Source organism: Mus caroli, unplaced genomic scaffold, assembly GCF_978045245.1.
Source record: "Mus caroli unplaced genomic scaffold, Mus_caroli_1 scaffold_7, whole genome shotgun sequence".
In the NCBI taxonomy this organism is placed as follows: domain Eukaryota; kingdom Metazoa; phylum Chordata; class Mammalia; order Rodentia; family Muridae; genus Mus; species Mus caroli.
The window spans coordinates 83,331,582-83,346,821 of record NW_028227262.1 but is presented as its reverse complement, the minus strand read 5'-3'; the positions used below and the strand labels follow the sequence as shown (position 1 = coordinate 83,346,821).

General features: G+C 41.1%; 1 protein-coding gene across 1 annotated transcript in view; it reads left to right on the top strand.

Annotated features, from left to right (window-relative positions):
• Positions 1–15,240, top strand: part of LOC110296789 (pyroglutamylated RF-amide peptide receptor-like) — a 64,847-nt gene that overhangs the window by 5,696 nt on the left and 43,911 nt on the right. The window lies entirely within an intron of this gene.

The window sequence follows — 15,240 nt, the reverse complement described above, 5'->3', positions numbered from 1 at the left end:
GCATGAGTGTGGATACTGCTACTATGCTTTCAAAGTTCCAGAGAACAGGAAGCAGCTAAGGCTGAAAACCACAGACAGCCTATGGCACCAACAGTGTTAAAATAACAAAATGATAGATGCAGTGCTTTAAATAGCACAGTCCTGTTCACATGTAAAAGCTAAATTTTGATTTTAATTTTTTTCTTCTTCTTTTTTTCTTTTTTCTTTTCGAGACAGGGTTTCTCTGTGTAGCTCTGACTGTCCTGGAAATCACTCTGTAGACCAGGCTGGCCTCGAACTCAGAAATCCGCCTGCCTTTGCCTCCCAAGTGCTGGGATTAAAGGATTGAGTCACCACTGCCCGGCTGATTATAATTTTCTGATTATGGGATGGATCCCTGGATACGGCAGTCTCTAGATGGTCCATCCTTTCATCACAGCTCCAAACTTTGTCTCTGTAACTCCTTCCATGGGTGTTTTGTTCCCAATTCTAAGAAGGGGCACAGTGTCCACACTTTGGTCTTCATTCTTCTTGAGTTTCATGCTTTTAGCAAATTGTATCTTATATCTTGGGTATCCTAAGTTTTGGGCTAATATCCACTTATCAGTGAGTACATATTGTGTGAGTTCCTTTGTGATTGTGTTACCTCACTCAGGATGATGCCCTCCAGGTCCATCCATTTGCCTAGGAATTTCATAAATTCATTCCTTTTAATAGCTGAGTAGTACTCCATTGTGTAAATGTACCACATTTTCTGTATCCATTCCTCTGTTGAAGGGCATCTGGGTTCTTTCCAGCTTCTGGGTATTATAAATAAGGCTTCTATGAACATAGTGGAGCATGTGTCCTTCTTACCTGATTGTAATTTTCTTAAGGAATAGAATATGAAAGTGCTTACCAAATGCAGATGGCAGTGTATAAAAGGATCCCAGCAAAGAGATTCATGGCAATTAAATTACATGCATTCTGTTATGTCTTTATTGAAGCCCTTAATCTTTTTAAAGTCTTTCAAGATGACTTTAGAATATTCAACTCAATCTCTGGTCCACACGTATACACACACAGGTGAGCATATTCCTGTGCACACATGTACACATACCACACTACCACACATGTATCATATACACATACCACATTACATATATACCTTAGCACACAGGCAGTTGCATGCTCGCGTGCACACACACACACACACACACACACATGCGCACCCACATATATGCTCACAGAGGCAGGTTGAAATTCAAAACATAGAGTAGAATAAATAGCCTCCTTTCTAGAGAACTTAACTTCATAGTAGTTAGCACAATTCACATCAAAGTTTCCAGTGTATTTTACAGGTTTTTAAAGGTTTACAGGTAGTATTGGTAAGTAGATGATACAGGAAAATGGTTCTCAGCCTTTATCAGAACAGCACCTGCATCTCCTATTAACAAGTAGACCTTTGCAGGTGATTTCATGTAAGATATACAATGGAATTTCGCTAAAATGGAGGGAGGGAGAAGAGAGGAGAAGAAAGAGTGCATCATGCACAAAGTATATCGTATCCGGTAAGATTTAGAAAATACTGTTAATTGGGAAGACCTGTTCAGAGTGATAGCCTGATGCTTTTAAAGCTTGATTACTTGACTAGGGATTATAAAGCATCAGTTATGCTTGTTAGTAGTTCCCTTTTTCTATGACACTTATCAAATTTACATATGATGACATTGTTGTACTATCAGGACAACTGTGGGTTCTTTTTCTTTTAAAATCTATTAATAGGAATAATGGCAACTATTGAAAAAAAGTCCTATTTTAAAAGAAGTATTAAAAAAGGAAAAAATGAGGGAGATCAACAGGAGTTACTCTTGAGGTAAAGGGAGGAATCATGCCACGTGGGGAGCCTCTGGGTGCTCTTTGCTGCCCCCACATTTTGCAAGGTAATGACACTGTCAGTCAGGAGAGTCACTAAGTTTTCCTGAGTGATGGAATGGCAGCAGTAGCAGCCATGAGTTTTTATTTGGGAAGGCCTACTTGGGTCAATTGTAGTTAAAGTTACATCATAGGAGAAGACAGCAATGGCAAAACCCAAAAGTTTTCCCTGTACCCTTAGCTTACAGCCCAAACTGTGGAATCCTCTTTTCAGATATTACTCTCTTGTCCTGTGATGGTGATCTGCTGGAAGAGGGCTTGTAGGGAGGGTTAGACTCACTCCTAACTGTATTACTTGGGTAGAATAGGTAGGGTAGGCAGGATATCTCTGCCATGGCACTGTGGCTGACTGACACATTTTTACCCAGACTACATAGGCTGCAACATCCAACCCTAGTCTTCACAGGATATCTAAGATACCTCCTGGAGCAAGAAGCTACTCAAGGTTGATTCTTGTCCCTTCCTGTGGGAAACGATTTCCAGCCATCTCCCTACTTTGCTTTCAGTTGATCTGAGAACTTCTCACCTCAATTCAGGCTGTACAGGGGCATGGGATACTTGCCTTTGTAACTATGTTACTGGTCATCTTGACCTTCAGGTTTGCTGTCTTTAGCCACAAACCTTCCAGGTAGTGCTTGACTGGTAGAAGGGAAGTTTTGCTGGAGGAGGAGCATATGCAGGGCTGTCCAATGTGTTTAGGTCACATGCATCTTTGGGGCTGAAAGTCAATTGATGGGTCTCTAAGGTCCTTGAACCTACATCCTCTGCCTTTGATTTCTTTGATGTTCTTCTTCATAGCCCTAGTACCAACGTAGGCTTTTTTGAGATCAAGATGAACCCCTGTCAAACTCTCCTACTCTGGGATGGATACAGCTCTCTGCCACTCCTTTTATGTTTATGTTCTCTGTGGTGGACAACTCCCCTGCTCAGTTTTCCTGACTGTATTTTTTCACTGAAGTATCATAGTAGGTTAGTGGATAGAGTTCGGTACCTTCTCTGGCCAGCTCTCTTTCAGCCCGTGGTGCTGAGAAAGATTCACAAGAAGCTGTGTTCACTTCTATTCCCATCTGAACACTGCAGGTTCTTCATGACTTGTAATGAGACCCACAGGTAAAGGCTTACTGTTTGATCTGATTTCACAAAACTAAAATTAAACAGACTCCATTCATTGTTTCTATGACTGAGTATTTAAATAATGTATACTCATACCAACTAGATTGTAAGTAATTCATACAATGGAAATCTAAAAAGATAGTCTGTGCCTCTCCTGGGAGAAAGACAAAGGCAGTGCGGGGCAGGAAAACTAATGTGTCTTGTGGAATCACACAGCCTTGGTTATCAATTCTGTTTTCCCACTTATTGCTGTATTAACTAGATTCTACAATACATGCCTGGCCTTAAATCAGCCCCTATTAGAGGACAATGCAGAGAAGATTTATAAAATGATGCCCAAAGCTGTCCCAGCAGTGTTAAATGAAGCCACAGAAGAATTATATGGCAAAGATGTAAGTTGTACAACTCGCTGAATTTTAGCAAAATATACATATTTTATAATATATAATATAATAATACATATCCAGTTCTTAGAAGTTTCAGCTTGATTTTAACATGCATGTAATATTTACACCTTGGAGCTGGAGAGATTGCTCAGTGGTTAGGCTCACTTGTTCTTACAGAGAACAAGAAATGGGTTCCAAGCAACCATAGTAGATAGCTCACAATCACTTGTAACTCTAGCTCCAAGGGATTCAACACCCTCTTCTGCCTCCAAGTACACACACACACACACACACACACACACACGATTAAAAATAAAAATAAATCTTAAAGGGTTATTTGTATTTGTCACCTATAAAACTCTTTCAAAGCCAGGTACGGTGGTTCATGCTTTGGATTCAAGTACTTGAGAGGGAGGCTGAGGCAGCAAGATTGATGCAAATTTGAGGACATCTTGAGTTATTGGGTGACATTGTTTAAGTAAATGAGGAGGGAGGAGAGGGAGGGAGAGAGAGCTCTGGGAGGAAGGAAAATCTTCAGTATATGCATAAAAAGTCATTGTGGAACTAAAATGCATTTTCAATCTGTTAACAATATAACTTGGAAAAACATCATGTTTAGCATTAGGGGAACTATTTAAATTTTTTTTAAAGAAAGTATTGTTTCCTCACCTGTACTCTTGGGAAAACATATGCACTTGGAAGGAATGATATGAGAATAAAGGACCTCATGCATTAAAAAGGCTGAACACTTATCAAGACCTCACTGGCAGGAGACTACAATTGTTCAAAGTCAAGCTATTTCTTTGTATCTATTTGGTGTATTTGTGTGTAGAATAGATTTTTATCAGATAAAAATGATTTAAATAAAAAAACTGGGGGAGACAATGAAGCTCAGCTGATAGGATGTTTGTTCAGTGTGATTAAGGCCCTGGGTTTGACTACAGAAACACACAAACCAGGTATAGTGATGTACACCCATAATCCTAGGAAGCTCAGATGCCCAGGGTCATTCTCCAAGCATAATTAGTTCTAGGCCAGGATGTATAGAACCATCTCAAAAAATAAACCAAAGTGGCATAAGAAATGGCTCTGCAGTTAAGAGCACTGACTTCCAAAAGGACCAGGATCCATTGGAGCTCCTGTATGGTGGCCAACTCCAGTAACTCCTGTTCTAGAGGATTCAACAGCCTCTTTTGACTTTTCTGGGAAGTGCATGATATATTTTCCAAACAAACATGCAGGCAAAATACCCATACCCATGCAACATAAAAACAAACCTCAAATATGATAAAGTGACAAGAAATTTAAAAACTGTCACTATATTGTTAGTAATATTTTAAATACATACTTTATACATTTGTCCAAAACAATTGCTTTAATCCTATCTATTTCTAGATAATTATGTTAACATTGATTAGTTATATAACACTCATCTCTTCTGTTCTGAAAGTATTAGGATACAGACTGGTCCTTTGTACTTAGCAAAAAGGAACAGAGCACTGCTTTCATTTACTGCAGAGGTGGGGACAGATCCCTAGGGCAGGGTAGTGGAGTGGGGCTGTGAAGGCTTTGTTGGGGTCCACACTGCTTTGGTAATACCTGAAAGGCTTCTGTGACTTTCCAAACTGTATTGATAATGTCAACATCCCAGAAGAGCATACAGTGATGCTGTTGACTTGTCCCCAACCTTTTAATTGAGGAAAGTCACTTGTGACAGCATGGCTTTTCTCCATCTGGACAGTGATGAAGTGCCTGACTCTGCACTTCAGAGAGGAGATAATAATAACGGTGAGAAGAATACCCAGCTCTGAGCAGAGCATTTAATGTGTACTAAGTACATTATCTTCATTACACAGGTGAGAAGGGGGGTGCTCAAATGTATCAATTATATGTATATATATTAAATGTATCAATTATATGTTCTGTGTACGAAGCCACTCAGAAATAGGGTGATTTAAGAAGCCATTGCTCACATTCTCTGAGGCAGCATGTTCATTTTGGCTAAAATGAGGGCTTCTTATAGTGATCTCTTTGGAATCACTCGAGAGACTGCATTCAACTAATGAACTGTTTGGCACTCATTATACTGGATGTCCCAAGCAATGGCCAAACCATCTCTGCCCCAGATAGTTTCCTTCATCTGAAGAGCCCACAGTTTCGTTTTGTTTTAAATACAGATTTATTTATTTGTTTTATGTATGTACTCACATACATAAAACCAGAAGAGGGAATCCAATCCCATTACAGATGGCTGTGAGCCACCATGTGGTTGCTGGAAACTGAATTCAAGCTGGAAACTGAATTCAAAACTTTTGGAAGAGCAGTCAGTGCTCTTAACCACAGTACTCCTTCTCCAGCCTCACACAGTTTTGGGATTGTTGTTGTTGTTGATTTTTTGGGGAGGGTGGGGGGCTACTTCAAGCAAACAAGCACATGGGTTTCCACAAGTGTCTTGCCTCCCAGGATTTGAAGATGAACAGTATCAGGCTGGGCATGACTCCTTTGATCCCAGCACTTGGGAGGCAGAAGCAGAAGGATCTCTGAGTTTGAGACCAGCCTGGTCTGCAGAGTGAGTTCGAGAACAGATATGGGTACACAGAAAAACTCGGTCTCAAAAGAAAAAAAAATTAAATCAAACCAACTAAGCAAACAATAACAACAACAACAAAAAGTTGTCACAGGTGCCATCCCGTGACAGAGCAAGCCATCTCTGCTACCTATTCAGAGGTCTGAGCAACCTGCTTCTTCATGAGAAAGGTAGCCAAATCTATTCCCCTGTCCTCTAGTAAATGATCTGTGCTCACTCAGGAGGGAAGAAATGATGCTAGGATATGACCTGAAGAATGTGCTCCAGTGAACTGTGCCCCATCACTACTTGAGCACTGCCGGTAACAGTTCTGTCTTTGCAGCCGGGTTCAATGAAATGAAAATTTTCCATATTCTTAAAACGTTTATGAAAAAAAAAAACCTTTTCTGTTAACTAAATTTCCTTAGCCCTGCTCAGGCAAAGACCCCAACCTTTATACGTGTTGTGTTATACACATGCTCTGTGTTATCTCAGGATGTAGATGACTGTCGCGCTGCTCAGTAGATGATACTTCATGCTTGGTGTTTAAAAATGCTTCTTTATTGCAGCATCTATAAACAATAAAGAATGCATTTTTAATAGCAAGTATTTTATTGAAGCAAAAGACAATCTGAATATCAGTATAAGCCCGATTCAAGCAGTGACTTGACCAGCATGTGCGGAGGAAGAAACCTGAGTAGAGTCTGAGACTTTCTTAATAGTAAAGTAGCAAAGCCTTAGCAATTAATTAGTCATGGCTTCGGTTTAAAAAAATTAAATGAGTACTTAATGAAATAAAATAAAATAAAACTTCAGTTAAAACTTCAGTTAAATTTATATTACAGAATAATCAATATGTTGGCAAGATGGTGGATGGTTGATTTAGTAGACACATGGTTGATTTAGTAGACACATTCAAAATTCAAATTAAATGTATATTTTTAGCATTGAAAAATAACCTATCTGGGTAATTTTATGACTTTGTGGTCATTTGCTTATTGAATTTCCATTCCACGACCTAGAATATAAGGTCAGAAGCAGGTCTGTTTAATCTCACGTAGCCTGTTGAACAGTTCTTATCACAGATTCTAGACATTTGTATGAATGAATTTGTGAATGTCATTTTCCCATTTTAGTCATGTTTGAAGCTTTTAGAGGGGTCAGTATTCATTTGTGTGATGACTTATGGAATTGCACCTATTTTTTCTGTATTTTCTACAGGCTTTATTTACTTGCAAGGGATATCAATTCAATTTACTTCAAGTAACTGATGCTATTGGATGGCTTATTTTGTGGCAGTAAGGAAGGAGGCTAATGTCTTTTGAATATAAGGTAAGAGGTAGGTAGCTGTCATGGAAACTGAAGTAGGACTCAGGGCAACAGCTTTGTGAAGCTAAGCAAAAGGAATTCGCCATCTCCAGGCTCAGCCACAAATGCAATTTTGTCCTTCTCTGCAGTGAGCAAAGGACAACATATTGCTCTTTATCGACAATTTCGACTATTTTGATTTAATCCGTCTTGTTGAATTTCCCAGCTTCTGCTTTCCTCTTTATTCATGGAAGGGCGAGTAAATCCTTGCGCTCGAGAGTTTACTGAAGCACAATGTAAAAATCAACTAAATGTGGTTCAGTGAACAACGCTATGTAAATGAATTTTACTGTTTAATTATTTATTGAGAGGAAATTTACAGGGATTTCAATTTGTTGCTCATCAAAATCCCCAAATCTCCCTCTCATAGTTGAAAATATTCAGGTCTCTCGTGCTGCGCTCAGTGCTGCCCTGAAGCTTCACTTTGTAATGCTCAAGGCTCATGTGTCTTCTCAGCCCACCAGTAGTATCAGCTCAGAACTGATGTTCTGACTGGGGCTTGCCTTGTTTGTAGTGAAGACCTCAAGGTCTCTCAGCCCTTAAGCCAGCTCTGCTTCTCATCCTATTTGAATCCCCTTGTTCATTGGGTCATTCTTTGGACTTCCAGAGCATCTGATTTCTCCCCTCTGCTGTAGCACAGGACATTTTCATCCCCCACTCTCCTTATCCTTCTCTTTACTCTTGACCTCTCCATCCCCAGCTTCACTCATTCAAATATCCCTTCCTGCTTTCTGGACATCAGCCACCACTTACTCCACCTACCTGGTTAATTAAATCACCATCAGAGGGATTCAAGATTTTAAATCACCATCCAAGATTTCCTTGAGTTAAGAATGGCAGGAGGCAATGAAGGAGCTAGAGAAAGGACCCAAGGAGCCGAAAGAGTTTGCAGCCCCATAGGAGGAACAACAATATGAACCAACCAGTACCCCTAGAGCTTCCAGGGACTACAAAGAGTACACATGGAGGGACCCATGGCTCCAGCTGCATATGTAGCAGAGGATGGCCTTGTGGGACATCAATGAGAGGAGAGGCCCTTGGTTCTGTGAAAGCTCTATGCCCCAGTGTAGGGGAATGCCAGGGCCAGGAAGCAGGAGTGGGTGAGTTGGTGAGCAGGAGGAGTGGGGAGGGAAGAGGGGGTTTTCAGAGGGGAAACTAGGAAAAAGGATAACATTTGAAATGTAAATAAAGAAAATATCTAATAAAAAAAAGAAAGAAAAAAGAATGGCAGAAGGAAGAGAGGAGGAAACCAGAACAACTCCGACCTTGGTGTGATTTTTCAATACTGCTGCGATCAAATACCTAAAAGAAAAGACTCCATTTTACTTCATGGTTTCTGTGCTCTCATCCTACCCTGGAGGGGAGAACTTGAAAACGAGAAAGGGAGAGTTGTATTGTAGTAGTTCTATTTCCACATCCTGACGTCCAGCTTATGGAATGATACTGCCCACATCAGGTCCCATGTAGCCTTTGAATTAATCCTCTCTAGAAAGGCTCTTAAAGATCACCAGAGTGTGTCTTGATAATCTTCTAGGCACTTCTTAATCCATGCAGTTAGCATAATGATTAGGCATCACTGCGTTAATGAATGTTATTTGTCTCTATATTACTATTTCTTTAATCCCTTTGGTACCATTCTTACCCATAATTTTTTTATATTTTTATGAATTCAGCCTTTATTGCAGCCTCGTTATTTTTTCTTCTCTGTCGTCAAGAAAGACGAATCTGTGATGATTGAACTGAGTTTTCAGCCTGATTGGAGTAAGAGAGCTTCACATCAAGTCTGTGTGTCTGCTGGGGGGGGGGGGTATTCACCAAAAAACTGCCAGGTGGGGCAGAGACCAGACCCATCCCGAATAGCAGGGAATCCCTAAAGTGGACCACCTGCCTCGATGCATAAGAGCTAAGTGAGAAGGTAATGTAAGCAGCATGCATTTATGTTCTAAGTGACTCTGGCTGTCCCTGCTGCTCCCTCCAGATGTTAGACTCCAACTTCTTTGGCCCCTCAACACATATGCCTTACCAGCCACTCTCTACAGAGCCTCCAGGTTTTCAGTGTCAGATCGGAACTACTGTGGTGTCCCATTTCCTGGGCTAGAAACTTGATTCTCTGCCTTGGGATCACTGAGATGGTCATTTTCTTGGACTGCTTTGTCCTGTTGTATAAGTCAATGCAAAGAAATCCTCTTTGATAGCTGTATTAGGCAGGGTTCTCTAGAGGAACAGACTGATAGAATGAGAAGATGTGTGTGTGTGTGTGTGTGTGTGTGTGTGTGTGTGTGTGTGTGATTTGTTAGACTGACTTAAAGGTTATGGCCCAAATAGTCCAATAGTTCTTCAGTGCACAACAGGGTCCTTAGTAATATCAGAATCCTAAGAGTTTGGCTCATTTCAGAGGAATACTTCAGCAGTTGTACATACAATTGAGTTAGCACTGAGAATGAGGGCAAACAGGCAAAAAGTCAAAGTTTCCTTCTCCCACGTATTTTTCTGCAGGCTTTCAGGTGTGGCCCAGGTGTAAGGTGGGTCTTCCTACTGCTAATGATCCAATTAACAAAAGTTGCCTCACAGGTGTAACCAGCTTGTCCAACTGTGTCTGAGCTAAAGTCTTATACTAATGGATTAAAACATTTTAGAATCTATTAACTGAGCAGATGGCTTCCACCAACTCAGATAGCATCTTGTTTCTATAGGGTAGCTTCCCCCCTTGCTGTACCCTCTTCTCTGATGTCAACGTATTTTAAATTGCTTTGATGCATGACTTTCTTTGGAAAACTATAAAAACTTCATAAAAACTGCTTCCATGTTGGAACAGGGAATTTGAAGTAACCCAAATCTGTTCCTGGGCCAGGGTTACTCAGAACGCCACCAGAATCAACTCTCTATTATCCCCTTAAAATGAGAGCTGTAGTCGTAGAACTGACATAACAGTACCTTATGTCAAGTAGTAGTACTTCTCTAAATTGGATTTACTGCTGGAAGTGCAGTGTGTGCTGAGCTGCTCTTCAGGTTAAGGCAGGAAGATTGCTGGAGCTCAGGCAGGAGAGTTTATATAACACAGTACCACATCCCTCGTTCCACTCCCTCAGAGGAGAATTGCTTTTCCTTTATCCTCATGAGATAATCTGAAAAGGCAACATGTGTTTGGGGTAGGAGTCAAAGGAGAAAAGACACCAAGGAGAGGGAAGGTGCCATCTTGATGAAACCATTTTATCTCCATTAGAACACATAGATCGCCTTTTCCAACATGGTTTTTAATGAAGCAGCTTCCTTTATTCTGGGGCAATACACCTTGGGGAGTGGGTAGGGGTTTTGGGGGGGTGGGTGTACATTATTAGTTGGGGCTGAGGTGCTAGGAATGCTTCATTTACATGAAGAGGGATTTCAGGTGCTTGCTGGACATATCCTTATAGGCAGAGAAAATTAAACCTCTTTGGCCGCCAGTCTTCATAGCTACCTCGATGGTGGTGGAGGTGGAGGTCACAGTAATATGTGCACTAGAGGATATAGGTCAGAACAGGGAGGGAGCAATCTCTACTTCTGCAAGTCTCAAGATGGGATTTTTGGGGTTCAGACGCTCGACCTCACTCCTGTCCCAGGCCTGTCATCCCCAGTCACACTTGTCCTACATCTTCCCTCACCTTTTGTTTTAGAAAGGGACAATTTCATCATAGTCATCAGCTGCTATGTTGGCAACAGTTTGGTATTGAAGCAGAACCCAATTGACAGTGATAGTTGTAATAATGCTACTTATCTGACATTTTAGAATTTGGATGAGGCAAGGTGCCAGGAGCAGTGTGACCAGTGGCCTGTAAGAGTTCAAGAAGGGGGACAAGCCAAGCTACCAGAAGGTTTGAGTGCCATGGGCTAGAGGTGGTGGGCTCATAGCATGCCCAGAGATCTCACCTGAGTTCTTTGAGCATTTGTTTGTCTTGTTTCGCCAGCTCAGATAGATTGACATAGAAGCAACATTTTTCCCTCAACACAATGCAAGTCCATCCCTGTTCACCAGTCATTACTTTAGTTTTGGAGAACAACACCTTGTAGGGAGGTGATCTGTTGTTGAAGGGATTCGAGACTGTCCACAGTGGAAGTCATAGCCTGGCTAAGCCTGTCCTGGAAGTGGATGACCAGATGGCATGTTTGGATGAGGGCTGCTCCAGTGGCTCCTGTGGTGCAGTGAGATGGTGAGACCCAGTCTGATCATTGAAGGGTGAAGATCTCTCGTTCCATCTCCTCCCAGCTATAGAGAGAACTCTTCAGGCTTATAGAGATAAACCTGTGGAACAATCATTACCGGGGTGCAGAAACCTTGAAATGGGGTTTAATGGGGGAACTGGTAGTGTTGTTGCATCAGAGAAGAAGGGCTGGACATTAGTACATTTTGGCTTCGTGACAGGGAACATTTAGGATGAGATCTTGAAGAGTGTCATATAAGGCAAAAGGGGAGGGGGTAGATTAAAGAGAGAAATCTTTTGTGACTTTCATGGGAGTTAATGTAGTGAGATATTAATGGGAAAAGCTGCCAGTAGTGGCCAGGGAAGGGAAGTACAGAAAAAACATTGAGAGGCGTTGGGTGGGTGGTTTAGGGGAAGGAGGTCAGCTGCATATTGGACACATTGCAGCCAGGAGAAAGGGGCTTGGATCTCCTTCTGGGTTTGATTTTCCTATTGAAGAATATTTATGTGGGTAAAGACCAATTTGGAGGCAGGTACAAGCTGGCAAGGCACATGGAGGTTGGCTGTGGGGTGTTTAGCATAGCCACTCAGGTAGCGCTTACCCGTGACTTCCATACTCCATTGTTCATCCCTGGGATCATTGATGGAAAGCTGAAAATGAGCTTTAAAGTTGGTGAGCACACTGTCACCATGGCTGGTGGATTCAATTCGGCATCCCCAGTGTCTGCAACCTGCATATATGAAGGCTTCCTAGAGGCAGTCACCTGTGCTGCAGTGAGGAACACAGAAGAAAGGGCTGGGGACAGTGGAGATGGAATTGGGGTGCAGAGGAATTTCAAACCTGGTCTGGAATTTTTCAACTGGACAGTCGTGGGTTCCTATGATTTTGTTGTGTCCATTGTAGGTCTCCCTACAAAGAATCTCCAGTGGTGGGTATTGGGAGGGCTAGGGAGACGCTGGGCAGTAGCAGAGTTAGAATGAAGAATTACAAAAACAGCCAAAAGAATAGAGGAAAGGGAAGCCTGTGGAGGTGAGATGGCTTGGGCGGTGGCCTCCAGATCATGAATTTCCTTCCAGGCCATCATGTTCTGTCGCTGGTGGTGCTTCCTCCACCTCCTCAGTCCTTTAGCTCTGAAAACACACAAACATTTAAGGGTAACACGGTAGGTACATTTCTGCATTAACATATGTATGGAACGTATGGTGTGTATAAATCAATTAGTGATGGCTCTTTGCTCTAAGTTTCAGCAGGTGAAAGACATCAAACTTTGTACGTCCATTTGGACTGTGTTTCTTGGCAACTTTTTAAAATGAAATGTAAATGATGTGACCTCTTTTAAATTTACTGAAGACTAAATAATAAAAGCAAAATAAAAGACGGCAAAACGTATCTCCCAGTTAATTTTGTACCAACGTTTTACTGAAATGACATATTAGATAGATTGGTAAATAAAAAAAGAAGTAATCCATAGTTCATTTGACCTGTTAGAGGTGGATCTAGAATAATTTTCTGAAGCTTAAAACAAGTTTTAAATTTATTAAAAACCTATATAGTAGGGAAGGCAATGGATTTAAAAAGAAGTTTAAAATCTCCCAATTGTCATTTTTAAATATTAAAATAAGGTACCTTTTAAAGAGGAAAGACATAGAGCATAGTGTTAATTTTAGAAAGCAAAATAACCAAAATACAATCGAGTTTTGGAGCCAAGTAATCCATTTGTGTGCTGATTGGCCTTTACCTAAGAAGCCGCTAAACAACAAGGGTGCACAGTCTGCCCAGGGGACACTTGACAGTGCGCCTGGCTGTTCAGGGGGTCCTGCCGGGTCCTTTCCATTCAGATTCCACTCATGCCTGGCTGGGTCAAGGGGCTGCACTATTGACTTGCGGCTCAACTTACTTGGGCTACAAAAACTCTTGGCCCTAGAGGAAGTTTCTTAGGAGTGGGTAAGAAGTCTGAAGAATACTGTGCACTTTTCCCTTATTATGAAGTCAGTTTCGTGGGTCAGAAACTTTTCACCTAGAGCACTGTTAAAAACACAGCATCATTCAGAGTGTGCATGGTTAAGTTTGCTTCTGCATCTTCACTTGACCACAGAAAGGAATTTCATGACAAGTTAATGTGAAGCCGATTTGGAGTTTATTAGGAATAAAGCTTGACATATATTTCAGCGTAGGGGAGTTAATAGAAAGAGAGGCTCTTTGGGAAAAGTATGAGACACTCTCAAAAACCTGGGTGAGGCCTTCTCAAAAGGCAGTTACTTTACTGAATAGCCATCAGTTATGGGCTTTGGCGATTGCATTGCTCAAAGGGTCTCTGAAGGATAGCAGTCCATCTTTTTCCCCCCTTCAATAACTGGTATTAAGGGGGTGTCTCTAGAGGTGCACTAGACAGGACTGTAAACAGATGTTAAAACCATAGACCACAAAGGTTGCATAGACAACTTAATTTCTTGTACATTTAGGTAGATTTTTGTGTATGTGTGTGTGTGTGTGTGTGTGTGTATGAGAGAGATACCAAGAAAATTGCAGGTTCTCCGCTGGAAAAGGAGGAATAGAATGCTGTATGAGTTTAATATTTATGTGTAACTCATTCTTATTTTCATACTCCTAATTTAAATGTCTCCTTGTAGTGACAGTTGGTTAAACTGCTTTATGCTCCTGACAGGTCTCACTCATACATGAAAGACACACACACACACGTGCCAGTTCATTTTAATATGCCTTGACTAACTCAAAGTTTGGGCAGTTTTAATGTGATAGCACACATTTCCCTCCAGTACTCCTGGCTTAAGACCCGCTAATTCTATATTTTACCTTTGGTGCCCTGGCTCCTTCTGGGCAGCTCCCTAGTCTTTACTGCCCAAGATGCTTCTGGGCAGCCCTTCCAGGGGGGTCTTGTTCCTTCTCACCTACATTTCAGATGATTTTCCTTCTGCTGCTCTAAATCTGATCCCTCTCTTCCCTAATCCTCTCTCCCAACCCCTAGCCTGTGCAAATCTAAAGATCACCACTCAGTCTACCTGCCTGGCAATTGGCCATTGGCTCTATATTGATTGGTCAAAAACCAATTGGGGACAAGGACCTTTAGCGTTTGCACCTGTATATTCCCAAAGGCACCAGATTAAAAAGCATTAGAACCAATCCCCAACACCTTCTGTTTCTATTCAGGTGACTTTTACATAAATATAGTACATACTACATGTATGTACATACTATATGTATTTTACATATATTTACATATATCATATATTCTACCATGAGATTACTGGGAACCAGAATGCTAGTAAAAGCCACCAAAACATGAGTCAGACTCTGACATAGATTTGAGTATGCAGATCTTTGGGAACTGATGACATGGTTCTGGACCTGTAAGATATATATACCCAGATCTCTAATAATGTCACAGGTTCTCTCTTATATTGCTGTCAGCATTTCAAGGCACTTTGGTTTTGTACTAACAACTGTCCTTAACATTGGAATTTGGGTGTGGAAGCCTTTGAGCTATAAAGAAACATACTGATGGTTGTGTATTGAGACTCTGCTGAAGATAAAAGCATAATTCCAAACAACTGCTCATTGGTAGAATGCACAAAAAAGAAACACAGTATGAAATTTTAATTACTGAGTATATAGTATTGCCAATAGTGCTTAAAAGGAAAATAATGAAGCAAACAAAAACACAAAGCAAGGATACTATTGATCAATTTAGTAAATGAGGCTTCTGTGGCCCTACAA